The sequence below is a fragment of the Cetorhinus maximus genome, chromosome 8, assembly GCF_964194155.1.
Source record: "Cetorhinus maximus chromosome 8, sCetMax3.hap1.1, whole genome shotgun sequence".
Lineage (NCBI taxonomy): Eukaryota > Metazoa > Chordata > Chondrichthyes > Lamniformes > Cetorhinidae > Cetorhinus > Cetorhinus maximus.
In genome coordinates this window covers 32,769,688-32,789,746 of record NC_135886.1, presented here as the reverse complement: position 1 = coordinate 32,789,746, position 20,059 = coordinate 32,769,688, and the positions used below count along the sequence as shown (strand labels likewise).

At 43.7% G+C, this 20,059-nt stretch overlaps 1 protein-coding gene across 1 annotated transcript in view; it reads right to left on the bottom strand.

Annotated features, from left to right (window-relative positions):
* The window catches only part of LOC144684080 (metabotropic glutamate receptor 4-like), a 1,228,983-nt gene that overhangs the window by 286,627 nt on the left and 922,297 nt on the right, over positions 1-20,059 (bottom strand). The gene's annotated exons all lie outside the window — the stretch shown is intronic.

The following is a 20,059-nucleotide window of genomic DNA, read 5'->3' as shown; positions in this document are numbered from 1 at the left end:
GCGGAGCAGGCTCGAAGGGCCGAATGGTCTACTCCTGTTCCTTTTTCTTATGTGCTTATGTTCTATTACAAGCCCATCAACTGCCACAGCTACATCTACTACAGCTCCTCACACCCTGCTTCCCGTAAGGACCCCATCCCATTCACCCAGCTCCTCCGCCTCCGTTGCATCTGTTCCGATGATGTTATCTTCCAAAATAACGCTTCTGAACATGTCTTCCTTTACTTAGGGTTCCTTGCTACTGTGGTTGACAGCACTTCACTTGCACCTTCTTCAAATTGGTCTACTGTATTCATTGCTTCCAATATGGTCTCCTCTACGTTGGAGAGACTAAATGCAGACTGGGTGACTGCTTTGCGGAACACATTTGCTCAGTCCACAAGCATGACCCAGACCTTACTGGTGCTTGGCAATTCAACTCACCATCTTGCTCTCATGCCCACATGTCCATCCTCGGCCTGCTGCAATGTTCCAGTGAAGCCCAATGCAAACTGGAGAAACAGCACCTTTTCTTCCAGTTAGGTACTTTACAGCCTTCAGGACTTAACATTGAATTCAACAACTTCAGACGATGATTTCTCTCCTCCATCACTACCCCCTTTTTTTTATTATTTATTCATTTATTTAAACAAAATTTCCCCAACCACCATACCCTCACCGCCAGCCCCCCCAACAGGCCCATCAGTCACTTGTTCTTATGTTTTGCTTTTACAGAGCACTGACCCTTGCTCTGCAATTAACACATTCTGCTATCTTACCTTTATGCCGCTATCAGCACCTTCTTTAGTCTTTAACACCACTATTAACACTCCCTTTGTCCAGTGTCCATGATACCTTTGTCAACTTTTTCCTTTGCTCCTACCTATCCCTGACCTTCTATTTTGCTCCACCTGCTCCACACCCTCTTAAACAATATAAAACCCATCATGTTTCTGCTCCTCTTTAGCTTTGAAGAGTCATATGGACTCAAAATGTTAGCTCTGTTTCTCTCTCCACAGATGCTGCCAGACTTGCTGAGTTTTTCCAGCATTTTCAGTTTTAATTTCAGATTTCCAGCATCTGCAGTATTTTGCTTTTATATCATTCTATATGATACACACTGTTGCCACTGTGCACCGGCATCAGAGAGTTTAAGGCGGTGCATGGAGTGTTAAGCAAGCAGGCTGCTTTGTCTTTGATAGTTTTGAGCTCCTTGAGTATTGATTGAGCTGTACTCATCCAGGCAAGTGCAGAAGATTCCATTGCACTCCTGATACCTCATTCCTAGGGAGTCAGGAAGTGAGTCACAGGCTGCAGAGTACCCAGCCTCTGACCTGCTCTTGCAGTCACAGTATTTATATGGTTGGTCTAGTTAACTTTATGGTGAATGGTGACTCACAGGATGTTGATGGTGGGGGATTCAGTGATAGAAATGCCACTAAATCTCAAGGTGGGGTGTGAATTAGACTCTCCCTTGTTGGAGATAGTCATTGCCTGGAACACATGTTGTGGCTATGTAGTGATTGTGGGTAAAACCTTTCCAACTGTTTTAGGGGTCACATGATTGTACTGATCAATCAGCCCTAAGCCCGGGTAATCTTAGGGGCGGAGCTTTCTAATCGTGGACCTCGTTCAAGCATGTAGCTTCTTCAAGAGCTCTGTAAATAAAGTTATCTGTTTCAAGTAAGAATCGTATCCGGTACACCAAGTTAATTATAGGCTATAAAAATCATTTTGCTGCCAAGTGTAAGACAAAAATGCAAGCTAGCTGATGAACAAGATGGTGTCTATTCATGCACAATTAAAACAGGCAGCATTGGAAAAACTACTCAAAATAAATAGGTTTGAAATTACTCCCTGTAGTGATAAACATACAAATACTTAATGCTAGTAAGCTCCTTTATCCAACATTTTAATATAAACTTCATTTGTAACTTAAATAAATGCCATGCATAGGGCACTTGCTAACTGCCGGTGAGCTGAAACTAGATTGAAAGAAAGCAGCGTACTCGAAAAGGGGCAACTGATAGCAAGCTGCTCCAGCACTGTGATATTTAAATAGCAACTCTCCTTGCTGAATCTCATTTAGCCCGAATTCAGAGGCAACCCCATCAGGATTGATGGAGGGAGAGTAAATTTAAAAACAACAGAGGACTTTTGCACTGAGGTCAGGAAGGAAAGGCACAATTTTAAAAAACACAGCACTGGGTAGGATCCATCGGATTTTCATTCCATTGAAATAAAAAAACAGATGATTGTTCACATATTAAAAGCTCAAAATCTACCCCAGTCCTGCTCCAGCACAAAGCAAAGTAGAAAGCCAGGCTAACTGCCACTCAATTTTTTTGAATGGGCTCTATCTAAACTACTGGGAATTTTTCTGGCACAGTGCCTTAAAACCAAACTTTTAGTTCTGCTTCTCAGAGTATCAGACTGCCATTAGCAAGCCTGTTTACATACACCAGTTTTTGTGCCAATGATCCATCATTTTTGCAGCACAGGGAGCAAGATTAGTGATCTGGCAGCACTTTGAATTCAGCTAAGTAGTGTGAGCCACCTCATGAGCTTTCACATTGCATTGACTTTGCATCAGTTACACTATAACAGGAGTGAAGTGAGTATTACAAAGTATCAGTCAGGACTTGATTTTGAAACTAAGGCCAGAATATTGTTGTCAGCATGCGGGGCCGGGCCCGATGCGCAAAATGACGGACAATCACATCGGGCGTGCGTCCTGACGTCATCGCACGCCATTTAGGTATTTCATTCGGCGGGCATGCGCCAGAGGCGGCTGCGCACCCGCCGAACTGTCAAAGGCCTATTAAGGCCATTGGGAAACTAATTTAGATAATTGACAGGGCTGCCCATCCAACCTTAAGGTTGGCGGGCAGGCAAAGAGCCCAAGCAGCCTTCCCGTTTTTCAGGAAACCTCATCCACGGGCGGGATGAGGTTTCCTGGAAGTTTAATAAAATAATTAAATAAAATTTGTGAGATGCACAAACATGTCACATGAGGGGACATGTTTAAATAATTTTTCAGATCATTTATTAATAATTTGTACTGTCAACTTAGTCTCCCTGAGGCAGCTTCATACCTCAGGGAGATTCCTGCGCTCTTTCGCGCGCATGTTGAGCACTACCGGCCGTGTGTCACGCTGAGCGGGCCAATTAAGGTACGTTAAATGGTGGCGCGCAGGCAATCGTGGGCGGTGATTGGCTTTGCCCCCACCCCTACCCGCTCCCATTCAGCCTGCCCGACACAGGTAAGTTTCTGGCCTAAAAATATTAGTTATTTATTTTGATAAAATGTAATTCTAACTACAACTTGCATGCCAGCAAGTGGAATTCTGGACGTATGTGCAAGCATTTGGGTGTGAAGTTCTGCTTTGCTGAATAAAGAATAATTGGTACAAAAGTATAATAATTTTCATAATATTTTTCTGGTTTATTGTGAAGTAGGTTTATGGGTGTGATTATAGTTGATTTTGTCTGTGTTATTTAATTACATTTGGAGTTAGGTAGACTGAAAGCTTGGAATTATCAAAAGAAGCTAGGTGCAGACTTGTGTTTGAAATGCTAATGAGTAAACATGGATGCTGGCTTAGCATATAAGGTGTGAAGGGAATTTGTATTTTTAGATAAGTGACGGGGCTATTTGGATGTCAAAGGGATGTTAGTCTGAATACAACTAGCCAGATAAGCAAGGCTAAGGAGTGTGTTTATTTTTCCCAAAAGTTACTGACGATATTGGAAACATGAACGTTTTTATATTATGGGGAAGGTACCGTTCCAAAGGCATTTGGAACAATAGGATTTACATACTAAAGAGAGAGAAATATACATAAAGGAGAAGGAAAGGAGAGGATGTGAGGAGAGAGCCATGTAAAATCTAACAGGAGCGTGTGAAACAGCCTTAAAGAAGCCTCCAGCCATTTGTGCATAAGTCAGCCGTGTCCAATAACTGAAATTGGAGAAAGTAATTTGGAATTCCACTGTCAAGTGGGCACTGTGTTAACTTGCTGGTTGTGTTTTAAACCTAAAATCTATTTTGGGATGTTGCCTTAAAGGGGTTGTGTAACTGGGAGTCAGGTTAATTAGGAATTTTAGGAGTTATTATATTAGTAAATAATTGTAGTCTTATGTATGTGCTTGAAATCTTTTATTTGGTTAATAAATATTTTAATTTAATTTTTAAAATCGTTAAAGGTCTTGGTGGACTCATTACTTCTGAATTCAGTGCACACACCTCATTATAACTACAAATTGCAAAACCATTGTGATAGTGCAAACATGTTTCCTTTGTGGATTTGGTCCATCTGGCACATAACATCTACCACATCATAACATAATCGACATGCAAGATTATAACTATGGCACTGTAGGCGGCATTGGGCTAAAGTAGGGACTCGTTCAAATCCTAGGCCATAATGCAGCAAAGTGGCACAATGACTGACATGATTAGATCGGATTGCAACCTAAGTATGCTAAATTCCAGAAGTGTAATCTTTCACTAGGCATCAGCCTTTCAATTGCTTCCAAGTTAGAAGGTTGTGAGTTTAAGCCCCATCCCAAAGAGCTAAATTGAGAGTTCATTTCTACCAGGGTTCTCCCACTTATTTATGGCCTTTCCAACAAAGTTACTCAGTGGGTGAGTGGAGAACCCCCATAGTTATTGATTCCACAATCTAGGCTGACTCTTTGGTGCAGCATTAAGCGAGGGCCACACTATTGGAATTACAGTCTTTTGGATGAGGCATTAAATCAAACCCGAATCTGCTCTTGCAGGGACGTATAAAATAGCATTATTTTAAGAAGGTGCTAGTGTCATAGAATCATTATGGCATAGAAGGAGGCCATTCAACCATTCAAGTTCATGCCAGCTCTCTGTAGAGCAATCCAGTTAGTCCCATTCCCCTGATATATCCTATTAGCCCTGTAAGTGTATTTTCTTCAAGTACCTTTTGAAATCATTGAGCATCCCTGCTTCCTTCACCCTCATGGGCAGCGGGTCCCAGGTCATTACCACTCACTGCATAAAAAAGTTCTTCCTCACATCCTCTCCCCAACCTCGCATTTCTTGCCCAAAATATTAAATCCATGTCCCCTAGTCATTGCACCATCAGCTAATGGGAACAGCATTCCCTTGTCTGCCTTATCCAAACCTGTCAAAATCCTGTTCATTTCTAACAAATTTCCCCTCAAACTCCTTTCTTCCAAGAAGAGCAACCTCAACTTCTCCAACCCAACCATATAGTTAAAATCCCCCATTACTGGAACCATTCTGGTAAATCTCCACTGCACCCTCTCGATTTCATATTTCCTATGTTCTTCAAAATTACTGCCTATTTTGTGAAACACGTTAGAACAAGGTGAGGTCATGAAAGGTGCCATATAATTGCAAGTTTTCTTTCCTTCTTTATTTGTTGAAGAAGTGCTAAAGACGTCAACAACCACATTCTAAAGCCATTGAAGCAGCTTATTCTGAAAAGAGACAAGCAGCAACTGTAAAGCATCCTGTGAACCCAAAAGAAATTCTAATGTTTCCGAGGCCTTTAATCTATAAAACCAGTTAGTATCTTGGCTCAATTGTTAATGGAGAAAGGCTGAAAGGTTCCAGCACTTGTTCCCTGTATTGATAGATGTGTTGCTGAGCTATAACAACATAATGATTCTCCACTTCCTTAAGGCACTGTATTTGATTTTGCACTAATCAGCTTCAGAACTTGTGGCCCATTTGAATATATCATCATATTGGAGTCAATATGCCATTACTAACTTAAACTGGGGAGTTTAACATTGCTGTACATTTTCACAAAGACAGGGAGGGGAAGTAAGGATCAAACCTTCGCAGGCCACTCAAAATCTGAACCAAAGGTAAAATAATGAAACGAGGATTTTGTTTTTTGAACACCCATAACCTCAAATATTTTGATGCTCTTCCTAATATCTTTCAGAGACAACTAGAAAAAAAGAATTACTCTGTCAATTCCAAACCAGTGAGTTTCATTGAGAATGGAATTGCTAAAGATATTAGAGTTGATTTTCCAGACCTACATCATTGCAAAACTCCTGTGTTGCAAGATCTGTACTTCCTTTACATCACACCCAGGGCATTATAGGGGTCTGGCACTCACTCCCTGAAAGGGTAGTAGAGGCAGAAACCCGCATCTCATTTTAAAGGTATCAGGATATGCACCTGAAGTGCTGTAACCTGCAGGGCTACGGACCAAATGCTAGAAAGTGGGGTTAGGCTGGTGGCTTGTTTCTCAGCCAGCGCAGACACGATGGGCCAAGTAGCCTCTTTCTGTGCCATAAACTTTCTATGATTTTACCCTGGGATTTTCATGGCTTTTCCTGGGAAGGGGAGCAGGACCTGGTCTAAATGAAGCATGCAAATGAAAGAGGAGGTGACATTCTTAACCATCCACTTCATTCTTATGGGATGCTATTCACTGAGTGCCCCAGCATGAGGGCAGCCAGTGAATTCTGGTATATGGCCTTCCCACAGACCACTACAACCAGGGAATTTGCAGGAGCCCTGTGGATGGGCCCAAGATAGAAAGCAGTTTAATTTCCGCTACTGCCCACAATCAGAAATTTTGGAGACAATCAAGACTTTGGGCCAGATTTTGAATGAATCGCACAGGGTGGAGGTTGTTTGGTGGTGGGGCGGGGGGAGGGCTGCTGGGGTGACCAAAGATTATGATGGCAATGGCCTACATGTCGGGCTGCAACCTCTGTTTCCGACTTGCCGACTTTCACAAGGGTAGAGGGACGGTGGGAAAGTGAAGTCGCCCACACTTTGAAAACTGAACCGCTCCAGCCTGCCGAGAACAGGGTCAGTGTTGAAAAAGTTCTCTGTGATTTCAAAAAGTGGAAGGTTTGGACAAAAATCTATTGCACAGCAATTAATTTTTAATAACAGTAACATTTTCCTACCCGATCCCAGGTTCCAGCTTCCCATCTGCCCTGGCCAATTTGAAAATGCAGGTTCTTTCCTCCTTTTAAATCATTCACAGATGGCAGCCACAGCAATGGCAGCCCAATTGGGCCAGAACATGGCCCACTTCCTTGGTGTCCCGCCTTCATTCCTGTGCCCCCGGCCACTAACAGGGTGCCACACCCAACCCCACACCAATCAGGCTTCCACCTAGATGAAAATGCTGATCAGCTCAATTGGGGGCATGTTCATGATCGCGAAATGAACCCACTTCCCAATTCCTGCCTCCATGTGAAAATCCAGCCCTGCCTGTTGTTATAATTGGAGGCCAGATACACAACTTCAGGCCTGGGAAGCCTACTGTTGCATTGTGTTCTTCCATTTCTCCCAGCAGTAGGCTCTGCCAAAGGCAACCACAACAACTTGCATTTACGTAACACCTTTAACAAAGCACAACGTCCCAAGGCAGTTCTCAGGAGCCATTATCAAACGACATTTGTCATCGAGCTGCATGAAAGATATTAGGGCAGGTGATCAAAAGCTTGATCAAAGAGGTGGCTTTTAAGTGGCACCTAACTGCATGGGAGATAATGAGGCAGAAAGGATTAGGGAAGGAATCCCAGAGGGTTGGACTGAGGCAGCTGAAGGTACGGCTGCTAATGGTGGAGTGAAGACAATCAGGAATGCGCAAGAGACCAGAACTGGAAGAGCACAGAAATCTCGGAAGGTGGTATTGTTGGCGGAGTGTTACAGAGATAGAGAAGAGTAAGGCCATGGTGGAATTTGAACACAAGGATAAAAATTTTAAAATTGAGGAGTTGCCGGGCCAGAAGCCAATACAGTTCAGCAAGCATGACAGTTATGGGTGAATGGGAGTTTATGAAGGTACCAGTGTTCTTAAAACTTTGTTTTCAATGATCTTTTTGATAAAGAATACACAAATAAGGAGCCTAATGTTTTGGGTGAGTTCAGGTTAATGGAGAGTGCAAGTAGGGAGGCCAGCCAGGAGAACATTGGAATAGTTGAGTCCAGAGATAGCAAAGAAATGGTAGTGCATCTCAGCAGCAGGTGAGCTGAAGTGGGCTCAGGGGAAGGTAGAAACATAGAAAATAGGAGCAGGAGTAGGTCATTCGGCCCTTCAAGCCTGCTCCGCCATTCAATATGGCCATGGCTGATCCTCTATCTCAATGCCATGCTCCCACTCTCTCCCCATACCCCTTAACGCCTTTAGAGTCCAGAAATCTACCGATTTCCTTCTTAAATATATTAAGTGACTTGGCCTCCATAGCCTTCTGTGGTAGAGAATTCCATAGGTTCACCACCCTTTGACTGAAGAAGTTTCTCCTCATCTCAGTCCTAAAAGGCCTACCCCATATCCTGAGATTGGGACCCTTAGTTCTAGACCCCCCAGCTAGAGGAAACATCATCCCTGCATCCACTCTGAACAGCCCTGTCAGAATTGTATATGTTTCAATGAGACCCCCTCATATTCTTCTAAATGCCAGTGAATACAGGCCCAGTCGGCCCAATCTCTCATCATACAACAATCCTGCCAACCCAGGGATCAGTCTGGTGAACCTTTGCTGCACTCCCTCTTTGGCAAGTATATCCTTTCTTAGGGCAGAATTTTCTCCTTGGCATGCGGGGCCTGTAAAATGACGCATGGTGACGTCGGGCGTGCGTCCCAATGTCACCGCGCGTCATTCTGACCTTCCATTCAGCCGGCAGCCAAACTGTCAAAGGCCTGTTAAGGCCATTAATAAACCGATTGAACTAATTGATGGGGCTGCCCGTCCAACCTTAAGGTTGGCGGGCAGGCGAAGAGCATAAGTGGCCTTTGCGTTTTTCATGAAACCTCATACACGAGTGGGATGAGGTATCATGAAGGTTTTGTGAAATTAATAAATAATTTTTAAACATTTCATCAACATGTCCCAGCTCATGTGGCACTGTCACATGAGACGACATGTCTAAATAATTTCAATTTTTCTTTTTTTTTAAAGTTTCAAATTGAACTTAATCTCCCTGAGGCAGCTCCGTGGGAGATTTCTGCGCTCTTTCGTGCGCATGCGCACAAGAGCACAGGCCCCGACTCTCCCTCCTCCCCCCGCCCGCACAGGAGGCGCTGAGCACTACCGGGCATGCATCACGCTGGGCAGGCCTTAATTGGCCCACCCACGTAAAATGGCAGTGCACAGCCAATCGCAGGGGGTGATCAGCTCTGCACCCGCTCCCAACCAGCCCGCCCGACAGGCAGAAAATTCTGCCCATAGGTAAGGAAACCAAAACTGCACACAATATTCCAGGTGCGGTCTTACCAATGCCCTGTATACCTTCAGTAAGTCACCCTTGCTCCTGTACTCAAGTCCTCTTGCAATGAAGGTCAACATACAATTTGCCTTCTTAACTGTTTGTTGCACCTGCATGCTTGCTTTCAGTGATTGGTGTACAAGGGCATCCAGGTCCCTTTGCAGATCAACATTTCCCAATCTATCACCATTTAAAAAATACTCTGCCATTCTGTTTTTCTTATCAAAGTAGATAACTTCACACTTATCCACGTTACACTGCATCTGCCATGTATTTGCCCACTCACTCAACTTGTCTAAATCGCCTTGAAGCCTCTTAACATCCTCCTCACCACTTACATTCCTACCTAGTTTTGTGTCATCAGCAAACATGGAAGTATTACATTTGGTTCCCTCATCCAAACCATAGATACATATCATGAATAGCTGGGGCTCCAAGCACTAATCCCTGAGGTTCCCGCCTGTCATTCCGAAAAAGACCCATTTATTCCTACTCTCTGTTTCCTGTCTGCTAACCAATTCTCAATCCATGCCAGTGTATCACCGCCAATCCCATGTGCTTTAATTTTGCACACTAACCTCTTAAGTGGGACTTTATCAAAAGCTTTCTGAAAATCAAAACACACCATATTCACTTGTTCTCCCTCATCCATTCTGCTAGTTACATCCTCAGAAAACTCCAGTAGGTTCGTCAAACATGATTTCCCTTTCATAAATCCATGTTGACTTTGTCTAATCCCGCTGATATTTTTTAAGTGTCCTGTTATCATATCCTTTAGACTCTGGCATTTTCCCTACCACTGATAGGCTAACCGGTCTGTAATTCCATGTTTTTTCCCTCCCTCTTTTTTTTAAATAGTGGGGTTACGTTTGTCACCCTCCAATCTGCTGGGACTGTTCCAGAGCCTACAGAATTTTGGAAGATGACATCCACTATTTCCATGGCCACCTCCTTAAGTACCCTGGGATGTGGGTTATCAGGCCCTGGGGATTTATCGACTTTCAGTGGTCACAATCTCAGAACTGAACAAGGGAGAATGGAACATGGGAGACCAGCCTGTTTGTGCACCAAAATTGTCAAGCCTAGAGGTAACAAAATCATATATGTTTAAGCAGAGCGGTCAAGCTGAGGCAGCGACGGAATTGGGCAGGGTTACAGGTGTGGAATTGGGTGCGAGGGCATTGTGATGGTGGCAGTGTTGGGGAGAGTGGGTGGAGTAAGATGGGTGATGTTACCCAGGTGAAATTAGGTGGTGTTGGTGATGGAGTTGGTATGGGGATGGAAGCTGAACTCCAGGTTAAATAGAAAGCCAAGGTTGCAAGTCTGGTTTCACCAAAATTGGTGGAGAGGGAAGGAGGAGCAACCAAGAAATGGAGTTTTCAGCAGGGCCTGAAGACTATGGTAATATTTCTGCTCATCCAATATTGGATGTTGAATAAGGGAGGGTGGGAACATGGGAGACCAGCCAGTTGTGCACCAAAATTTTCAAGTCTAGACGTAACAAAAGCACAGAAGTTTAAGCAGAGTAGTCGAGCTGAGGCAGGGATGGAATCTGGTAGGGTTACAGGGCTGGAATTGGGTTGTCTTGGTATGGAGCAGTTAAGTGGTTGGAGGCTTGTCCCAGGGTCAAAGATAACATCAAAGTTGTGAACAATCTGCTTCAACCTCAGACAGTTACCAGACAGAGAGTTGGTTAGGGGAACAAAGTTTGTGGCAGGGAGCAAAGGCAATGCCTTTGGACTTTCAAATATTTAATTGGAGGAAATTTCTGCTCCTTCAGTACTGGATAACCTGCCTATCACTTAATCATTTTAAACACATCAATAAGGTCACCCTGAATCTTCTATATTCAAGGAAATATAAACCTAATCTATATAACCTGAGCCAGACTACACATGCACTGAGGGGAAATGGATTACAAAGAGAGGCATCCTGGTGAATCCACACCTTTTCTTCTCAACAGTTAATACCACAGCATTGGTGTACCTCAAGCGAATCATTAATTTTGCACCGATCTTGAATCCAACATCTATGTAATTCAACATTACAAGGATTTAGAATAATCCCTGCTGACTTTATATTCAAACATTCCATTAGTTTTTTTTTAAATTTCTTCAGCACATTATCCAGATATTAAAAGAGATACATTTATGAATATTCCAGGGTCCCATGCTAATTCAACATTTCTTAAATTAATTCCCTTTGTCAACTTAAGGCAGGTGAGGGCCAGGAATTACAGCAAACCCAGATCTTGGCCATGTGAAGCCAGGATTTTCACTCCTAGGCCTCAACCATTTAGGCCTTGCCAACCTCCCACCCAAATCTGGTGGGAAGCAACAGCTGACCGGTAAATGGGTGCGTGTAGTAGGATGGCAAGAATGCCACCAGGGACTTGAGGGAACGATTCCCCAGCACAGAATCACAGAATCACACAGTGCAGAAGAGGCCCTTCGGCCCATCGAACCTGCACCAACACGTGAGAAACACCTGACCTACCTACCTACCTAATCCCATTTACCAGCACTTGGCCCATAGCCTTGAATGTTATGACGTGCCAAGTGCTCACCCAGGTACTTTTTAAAGGATGTGAGGCAACCCGCCTCCACCACCCTCCCAGGCTGCGCATTCCAGACCATCACCACCCTCTGGGTAAAAAATGTTTCCTCACATGCCCCCTAAACCTCCTGCCTCTCACCTTGAACTTATGTCCCCTTGTGACTGACCCTTCAACTAAGGGGAACAGCTGCTCCCTATCCATCCTGTCCATGCCACTCATAATCTTGTACACCTCAATCAGGTCGCCCCTCAGTCTTCTCTGCTCCAACAAAAACAACCCAAGTCCATCCAACCTCTCTTCATAACATAAATGTTTCATTTCGGGCAACATCCTGGTGAATATCCTCTGCACCCCCTCCAGTGCAATCACATCCTTCCTATAATGTGGCAACCAAAACTACACACAGTACTCCAGCTGTGGCCTCACCAAGGTTCTATACAACTCCAACATGACCTCCCTAATTTTGTAATCTATGCCTCGATTGATAAAGGCAAGTGTCCCACATGTCTTTTTCACCACCCCACTTACATGCCCTTCCGCCTTCAGAGATCTATGGACACACAGGCCAAGGTCCTTTTGTTCCTCAGAACTTCCTAGTGTCATGCCGTTCATTGAATACTTCCTTGTCAAATTACTCCTTCCAAAGTGTATCACCTCACACTTTTCAGGGTTAAATTCCATCTGCCATTTATATGCCCATTTGACCATCCCGTCTATAGCTTCCTGTAGCCCAAGACACTCAACCTCACCATTAACCACCTGGCCAATCTCTGTGTCTTCCACAAACGTACTGATCCTACCCTCCACAAAGTCATCTATGTTATTTATATAAATGACGAATAATAGGGGACCCAGCACAGATCCCTGTGGTACGCCACTGGACACTGGCTTCCAGTCACTGAAACATCCTTCAGTCATCACCCTCTGTCTCCTACAACTAAGCCAATTTTGAATCCACCTTATCAAATTACCCTGTATCCCTGTGTGCATTTGCCTTCTTTATAAGTCTCCCATGTGGGACCTTGTCAAAGGCTTTGCTGAAATCCATATAAACTACATCAACTACACTACCCTCATCTACACACCTGGTCACCTCCTCAAAAAAATCGATCAAATTTGTTAGGCATAACCTCTCTCTGACAAAGCCATGCTGACTATCCCTGATCAAACCTTGCCTCTCTAAGTAGAGATAGATTCTCTCCTTCAGAATTCTCTCCAGTAGTTTCCCTACCACTGACGTGAGTCTCACTGGCCTGTAGTTCCCTGGCTTATCTCTACGACTCTTCTTAAATAGCGGAACCACATTTGCTTTTCTCCAGTCCTCTGGCACCTCCCCGTGGCCAGAGAGGAATTAAAAATTTGGGTCAGAGCCCCTGTGATCTCCTCCCTTGCCTCCCTCGGCAGTCTGGGACACAAATCATCTGGACCTGGATATTTGTCCACTTTTAAGCCTGCCAACACCTCCAATGCCTTGTCACTCCCTATATCAATTTGCTCAAGAGCCTTGCAGTCTCTTTCCCCGAGTTCAATACCTTCATCCTCATTCTCTTGGGTGAAGACGGATGTGAAGTGAAGCACTCTCATAAATGGTTTGCAGAGGGTCGGAGAGGTCTTTATGATAGGAAGAAGAGGGAGAAACCAGGAGCAAGGGGAGGCCTAAGCTTTCCTTACGGGGCATGAAGGAACCGGAAAGAAATTTAAAAATAAAAAATCCACTCACCTTTTTAGGCCTCTTTGGGTCTCTGCTCCTCTTACTGCTAGACTGACCTGGCAGGTAAGCCTCAATGTTTGGACCATGCTGGGTTTTCAGATAAAGCTGTAGACAGGCTCTGGTGATGTCATCAGTCCCAATCTGCATATTTAAAGGATGACCCTGGTGCATCCAGTGGATGCAAGTTAAGATGGAACCAGTGGTGTGGTAGGTACCATGGACCATTTTAATGCCCACCTAATTTTCATTGGGCAAACTTGATTAAAATTTATCCTTTGCGCATAATTTTTTGACGCATGCACACAACTATGAGTATCATCAAATAATAGTCTTGGCTCAGTGATAGCACTCTCACCTCTCAGTCAAGGCTAATCCTCAGGAAGTTAAGCATAATATCTAGGCTGACTCTTCAGAGCAGTACTTGGGGGTTGCTGGGCTCTCAGAGATGTAATCCCTCAAATGAGATGAAATGTTAACGTGATGCCCCGCCTCCTCTCTCGGGTGGTTGTAAAAGATTCCATGACACTATTTTGAAGCAGAGCAGTGGATTTCTTGGTCAATATTTATCCCTAACTTAACACTTAAAACACTTACCTGCTGTTTGTGGGCACAAGTGCTGTGTGCAAATTCATTATTGCGTTCTTAAATTACGACAGTGAGTGCAAAAATGCTTCATTGCCTGTCAAGTATTTTGGGAGATTTGGAACTCATGAAAGCTGCTATAGAAATGCAAATCTTTCTTTCTTACATGAGCAATCTGGATTTGTTTTATATCTTATATCTCCAATTCAGCATAATATCACAAAATATCATTCAAATTGTCCCGACTATATAAGCAAATTACATTCAGAATATACACTTTTGTACCACTGAAATCAACATATTGGCCAGGATTTTCCCCTCAGTGATTTGGGGGTGGGGCCCGCTCATCGAGGGGAAAATGACGCGGGATGACGTCGGGAGGAACCCCCGGTCCATTTAAATCTTCACGAAGGCAGGTGGACAGCGAAATCAGCTGTCCGCCCGCTGACCTGCCAATGGCCAATTAAGGCCATTGACAGGCTAATTAACCTTGTTAAAGGTCCTGCCCGTCCAAGCTTAAGGCTGGCGGGCAGGCCAGGAACCCCAGCGGGCTTCTGATTATTCATGAAACTTCATCCCGCCAGTGGATATCCGTTTTTTAAAAATTTAATACATTTTATACGTTTCTTATTAATATGTCCCATCTCGTGTGGCATTATCACATGAGGGGGACATGTTAATAACTTTAATATTTCATTATTTTTTGACTTTTCTTACCTGTCAGTAAACTCCCTGAGACAGCACTTTGCCTCAGGGAGCAGTGCGCTCTTTCGTGCGCATGCGCGAAAGAGCTCACTTTGGCAGCTGGGGAATCCCTCCATCCCCTGCACGCTTCCTGTCGGGAAGGCCGCTGGGCGGACCTTAATTGGCCCGCCCACTCAAAATGGCAGCCGGCCCCGTTTCGGCGGCAGAGTTTGGCTGCCCGCCCGCCGCTGAGCCAGTGGGGCCCGCCCGCCCATCCGAGGGCAAAATTCTGCCCATTCTCCTGTAGTTACTGTGCAGTAAGACTGCAGTGACCTCACAGAAGATGTAATTTTAAGAAAATGTTAATTCTGAAAATGTGCTGTTTTGTACACTGCGACAAATTATGAAAAGCTAATGTACTTTATTGAATAGATTTAATTAACTATTTCGCATTTAAGCAGGACAAATTAGGTTACTAATTTAATTCAGCTGGACATTTTATAGGCCCAGATTCGGATAATGTTGTTAATTAAATCCTACTGTTCTTTTTTTGCTTCAGAGGATAAACAGATTGTGAGCTCGTCGTCATCGCTTAACCTGTGCGCCACTTGATGTTTAATAATTACCTCTCTGTGATACTATGTCAAAACTAAACAACCCTATCAACTGAAATCTGCTAATCAGTTTTACACAGATGATGAAAATCAATTCCCACAATTCTACACTTGTGTAAATCTTGTTAGTTTAAAATCAACAGCTTTCATCCCTCCAGTCCTGAAACTATTTGTAAACCAAAATTCTCTGTTCTTTTCATTTAAATCAAAACTGATGGGATTATAAATTGGGGCACAAAACACAAATAAGAAAGAAGTAATACTGCGAAGCCTTTAGAAGCCGCTGATAGAACACTGGCCTGCAATTTCTGCCGTGGACATAGCCTGGAGGTTGCACCTGAAGCTGCACCAATTTTGCCAATGTTAAGTTACACCCAAGTATCCTCCCAATCCCATTAGAATATGACCAAACAAAAATGGGCGTAACCGGGCATAAATCAGTGGAGATCTATTTAAATACTGGGGCTCGAAGGAATGTCAAATCCACAGCAGTATATTTCTCCTGTGATTCATAAAATGTATGTATTAAACTATTTAACTATTAATCACACACATCCGGGCACAGCCTATTTAAAAACTCCAGCAGGGGAAACATTTTAATTTCTTTCATGACATATTTTATGCCAGGAAAATACAATGCAGGCCTCTGAGGTTAAATTTAACATACTCAAAAGAATTGCAAATAAAAGGGATTAAAGAAACGACTGATTCCTGTGGGCCTGCAACGCGAAGCGATCTCCTGAGGATACTCGTATTTGAGAGCTGGGATTGTGGTCAACGGGATGGATCGAGGAGATTTGGGTAGACTATAGTGACATGCATAACTCTCTTGTGTCCAAAATTCCACAATCTTTTAAACCACCAATACTTTCTGACCACCACAAAGACCAAAAAACTTCTAGAAGGTAGTCACATTTTACCCTTCTATGTAAACCCATCTCCTGGATAAGAAGAAGTTGCAAGGCCCATTAGAAAACAAATTTAATATACTGTGCAAGGTATAAGGAAAAGAAAAGCATGAAAATATTTGTATAACCATCTTAAGCGACCTATGCATCCAACAGATTTTATATAATTGAATGAACATTGCAGTGGCAGCTCAACAAGTGAGCCACTGCCTCATCTCGAATTGCCACAAACTGCCCTAATCTAAACACTTCATAAAATAACCAACTATATCTTTTTATTAGTTTAGTTTTATTAATAAGAAACTATGAAAGTTTAATAGAACATTAATTAATTGCTGCTAAAGTTTAGATCACAAGTTAATATTTCATAAGGAAACATGCAGAGCATTTAAACTAAAGACATTGCACATATGAGAAGGACCTGCTGCCATGGCAACAAGATAGCTTACTTAAGAAAACTCATATTTTGCTTAAGGAGAAAGTGCGCAACCGTCTCCAGAGAGATGAGAATTTGTGGGACTTGAGTAAGGAAATGGCATCACTTCAGACTGCCAGTGATGTCGTATGAAATCTTAAACAAACAATTTTTTCTTTTTGATCTGAAGAGGAGAAAGATTCAAATGAAAAACGAGGCAGGACAACACAAGCGGCTGTAAAGGAAAACATAGGCTGGAAATTTTGGCTCGGCGAGCGGGGTCCTGCCCCCGCTCACCGAGGTGTGAAATGAAGCGGAGTGACATCAGACGTGTGGCCCGTCGTCACCGCACGTCATTTAGATTTTCAGTTCGGTGCGCCCGCCGAATTGTCAAAGGCCTATTAAGGCCATTTAAAAACTAATTAAACTAATAAACTGAGCTGCCCGTCCAACCTTAAGGCTGACGGGCAGGCGAAGAGCCCAGGCGGCCTTTGCATTTTTCATGGAACCTCATCCACGGGCGGGATGAGATTTCATGAATTGTTTATAAATTGAATAAAAATGTTTATAAAAATTCATTGACATGTCCCAGCTGATGTGACACTGTCACATCAGGGGACATGTCTTAAAATTTTTTCTTCTATTTATTTAAAATTTTTAAAACTTAAACTAATCTCCCTGAGGCACCTCATGCGCGAAAGAGCACAGGCCCCGACTCAGGGAACCCCCCCCACCCACCACCCGCACAGGGACCGCACAGCGCTTCCGGTCACACATCACGCTGGATGGGCCTTAATTGGTCCGTTCACATAAAATGGTGGCGCGGATCCAATCGGGGGTGCCAATCGGGTCAGCGCCCACCCCCGCACAACCCCCCACCCCCCCACCACCCCCCCCTCCCCCCCACAGGGGGATAATTCTCCCCATAGAGCTGAATTTTATCAGCCCCCTAACAGTGGGCTTGGAGGCAAGATGGTGCAGTAAAATAACAGGAAGCTACAGCAGGATGACTCACCGCCGAGGACATTTCGCAAAGGCAGATAGGGAGTTAGGAGGGGGCAGCCAATTTAAATATTTAGGAGAAGACTTTTCAGGGTCGCCGGCATTTTGTTGGTGCTGGGAGCGGCTCTCCGCTCAATGTGGAAGTTGCTTGTTTCATGGAGATGGCCTCCCTGCACCAGCCTGAAAGGGAGCGGGGGCAATGGAGCAGGAGGCCCCGTCCCCCAAAGACTGGGTTGTGAGAAGAAACGGCAACTCCAGCTGTCTCAGTGGGCCATCAGGAGAGGCTTTCCATCCTATAGTAGGAGGCTGCCTGCTTGCCCTCACCTTAATATTTTATATGTACTTATCTCTTTGAGGGCACCACCGTGTTAAGGAGGCTTCTCCAACCCCAACCTGCCTCAGCTGCATCCACCCTTCCAGTGGGTCTGCTGGGATTTCATAAATGCTGACCCTCTGATTGGGCCTGCAGCATTGGGAGGCCCCCCCTGCTGTCCATAATTGGATTGAGAAGGCAGCTCCTCGAGAAATCGCTGAGCTGGTCCCACTGATAGAAGCTGCAGGCTTGGGACCCCATTTGGTTTGACATCAAAGTCCTGAAGCCCGTGGTGAAATTCAGCACATTGAGGCAATTTCTGACTTCCTTATATCAATAGAGTAATTGGTTAACTAGCAGTGCAATAAACAGCAAACTATATAATGTGTGCCTCAGGTATACTGTAATATTAATCTACTTTAAATTAACAGTTAAAGCTGCTTCATAGAGTACATTTGTGTTGATATATTTAAATTAAACAAGTTATATGTCACAATGAAGCTAATGAAGACAATTACTGATGAACCAAAAGTATCTATCTACTTACAGTTCCATCAAACCATTTCTTTACTCTGTGAGGTTCATCTGGGAGGGTCAATTTTAATTAGTACTATTACAGGAAAACTGTATTTGATGCAACAACCCCTATTCTAGGTCTGTTAGCATATTCCATCCATTTGGCAGGGTTTCCACTCCTGAACACTAACCAGCACTCCGCACTGGAGGTGCTTGTATGTGAACGTCTGATGATAATATCCAATGTCCCTTGTGACTTTCAAAGTTCATGTATTAATAAGGTCACTTGGGCAACATGCTGCAGGCATGACTGATGCTAAGTAATGATAGTCCAGGACAGAGTCAACATTTTCCAACTGCTCCCAATCACCAGGTAAATCATGTTGTCTTAATGATCATGTGTGACATCTAAGGAGATTAAAAGAACTGAAGTGTTGGTATGTTAATCAGATGAGCTCTACATTTATAACATCACTAAGTTGTACAAATAACTATAGGGTCTAAATTACTGTCATTGTTGCTAACACACTGTGTATACAGGGGGCTTAGAACATAAGAACATAAGAAATAGGAGCAGGAGTAGGCCATTCAGCCCCTCAAGCCTGCTCCACCATTCAATAAGATCATGGCTGATCTGCCCCAGGCCTCAACTCCTCTTTTGTGCCAGCTCCTCATAGCCCTCAACTCCCCACTATTTCAAAAATCTATCTACCGCCTCTTTAAATACTTTCAGTGATCTAGCCTCCACAACTCTCTGGGGTAGAGAATTCCAGACATTCATTACCCTCTAAGAGAAGAAATTCCTTCACATTTCAGTTTAAGTGAGTGTCCCCTTATTCTGTAATGTCCCCTAGTTCGAGATTCCCCCACTAGTGGAAACATTTTCTCAACATCTACCCTGTCAAGCCCCCTCAGAATCTTATTTCAATAAGATCACCCCTCATTCTTCTAAACTCTAATGAATTAATGCCTAACCTGTTTAGCCATTCTTGATAAGTCAACCCCTTCATCCCAAGAATCAGCCTAGTGAATCTCTTTTGAACTGCCTTCAATGCCAGTATATCCTTTGTTAAATACGGGGACCAAAACTGTACACAGTACTCCAGGTGCAGCATCACCAAACACCCTGTACAGTTGTAACAAGACTTGCCTATTTTTAAACTCCAATCCCCTAGCAATACAGGCCAAAATTCCTTTTGCCTTCTTAATTACTAGCTGTGCCTGCATGCTAACTTTTTGTGTTTCATGCACAAGAAAACCCAGGTCCCTCTGTGCTGCACTTTTTTGAAATCTCTCTCCATTTAAGTAATATTTTGCCTTCTGATTCTTCCTACCAAAGTGCATGACCTCACACTTTCCTACATTAAACTCCATCTGCCAAGTTTTGGCCCACTCACTCAACCTATCTATATCCCCTTGCAGATTTCTTATGTCCTATCACAACATGTCCTTCCACCTATTTTTGTATCATCAGCAAATTTGGATACATTACTCTCTGCCCCCTCCTCCAAGTCATTAACATAGATAG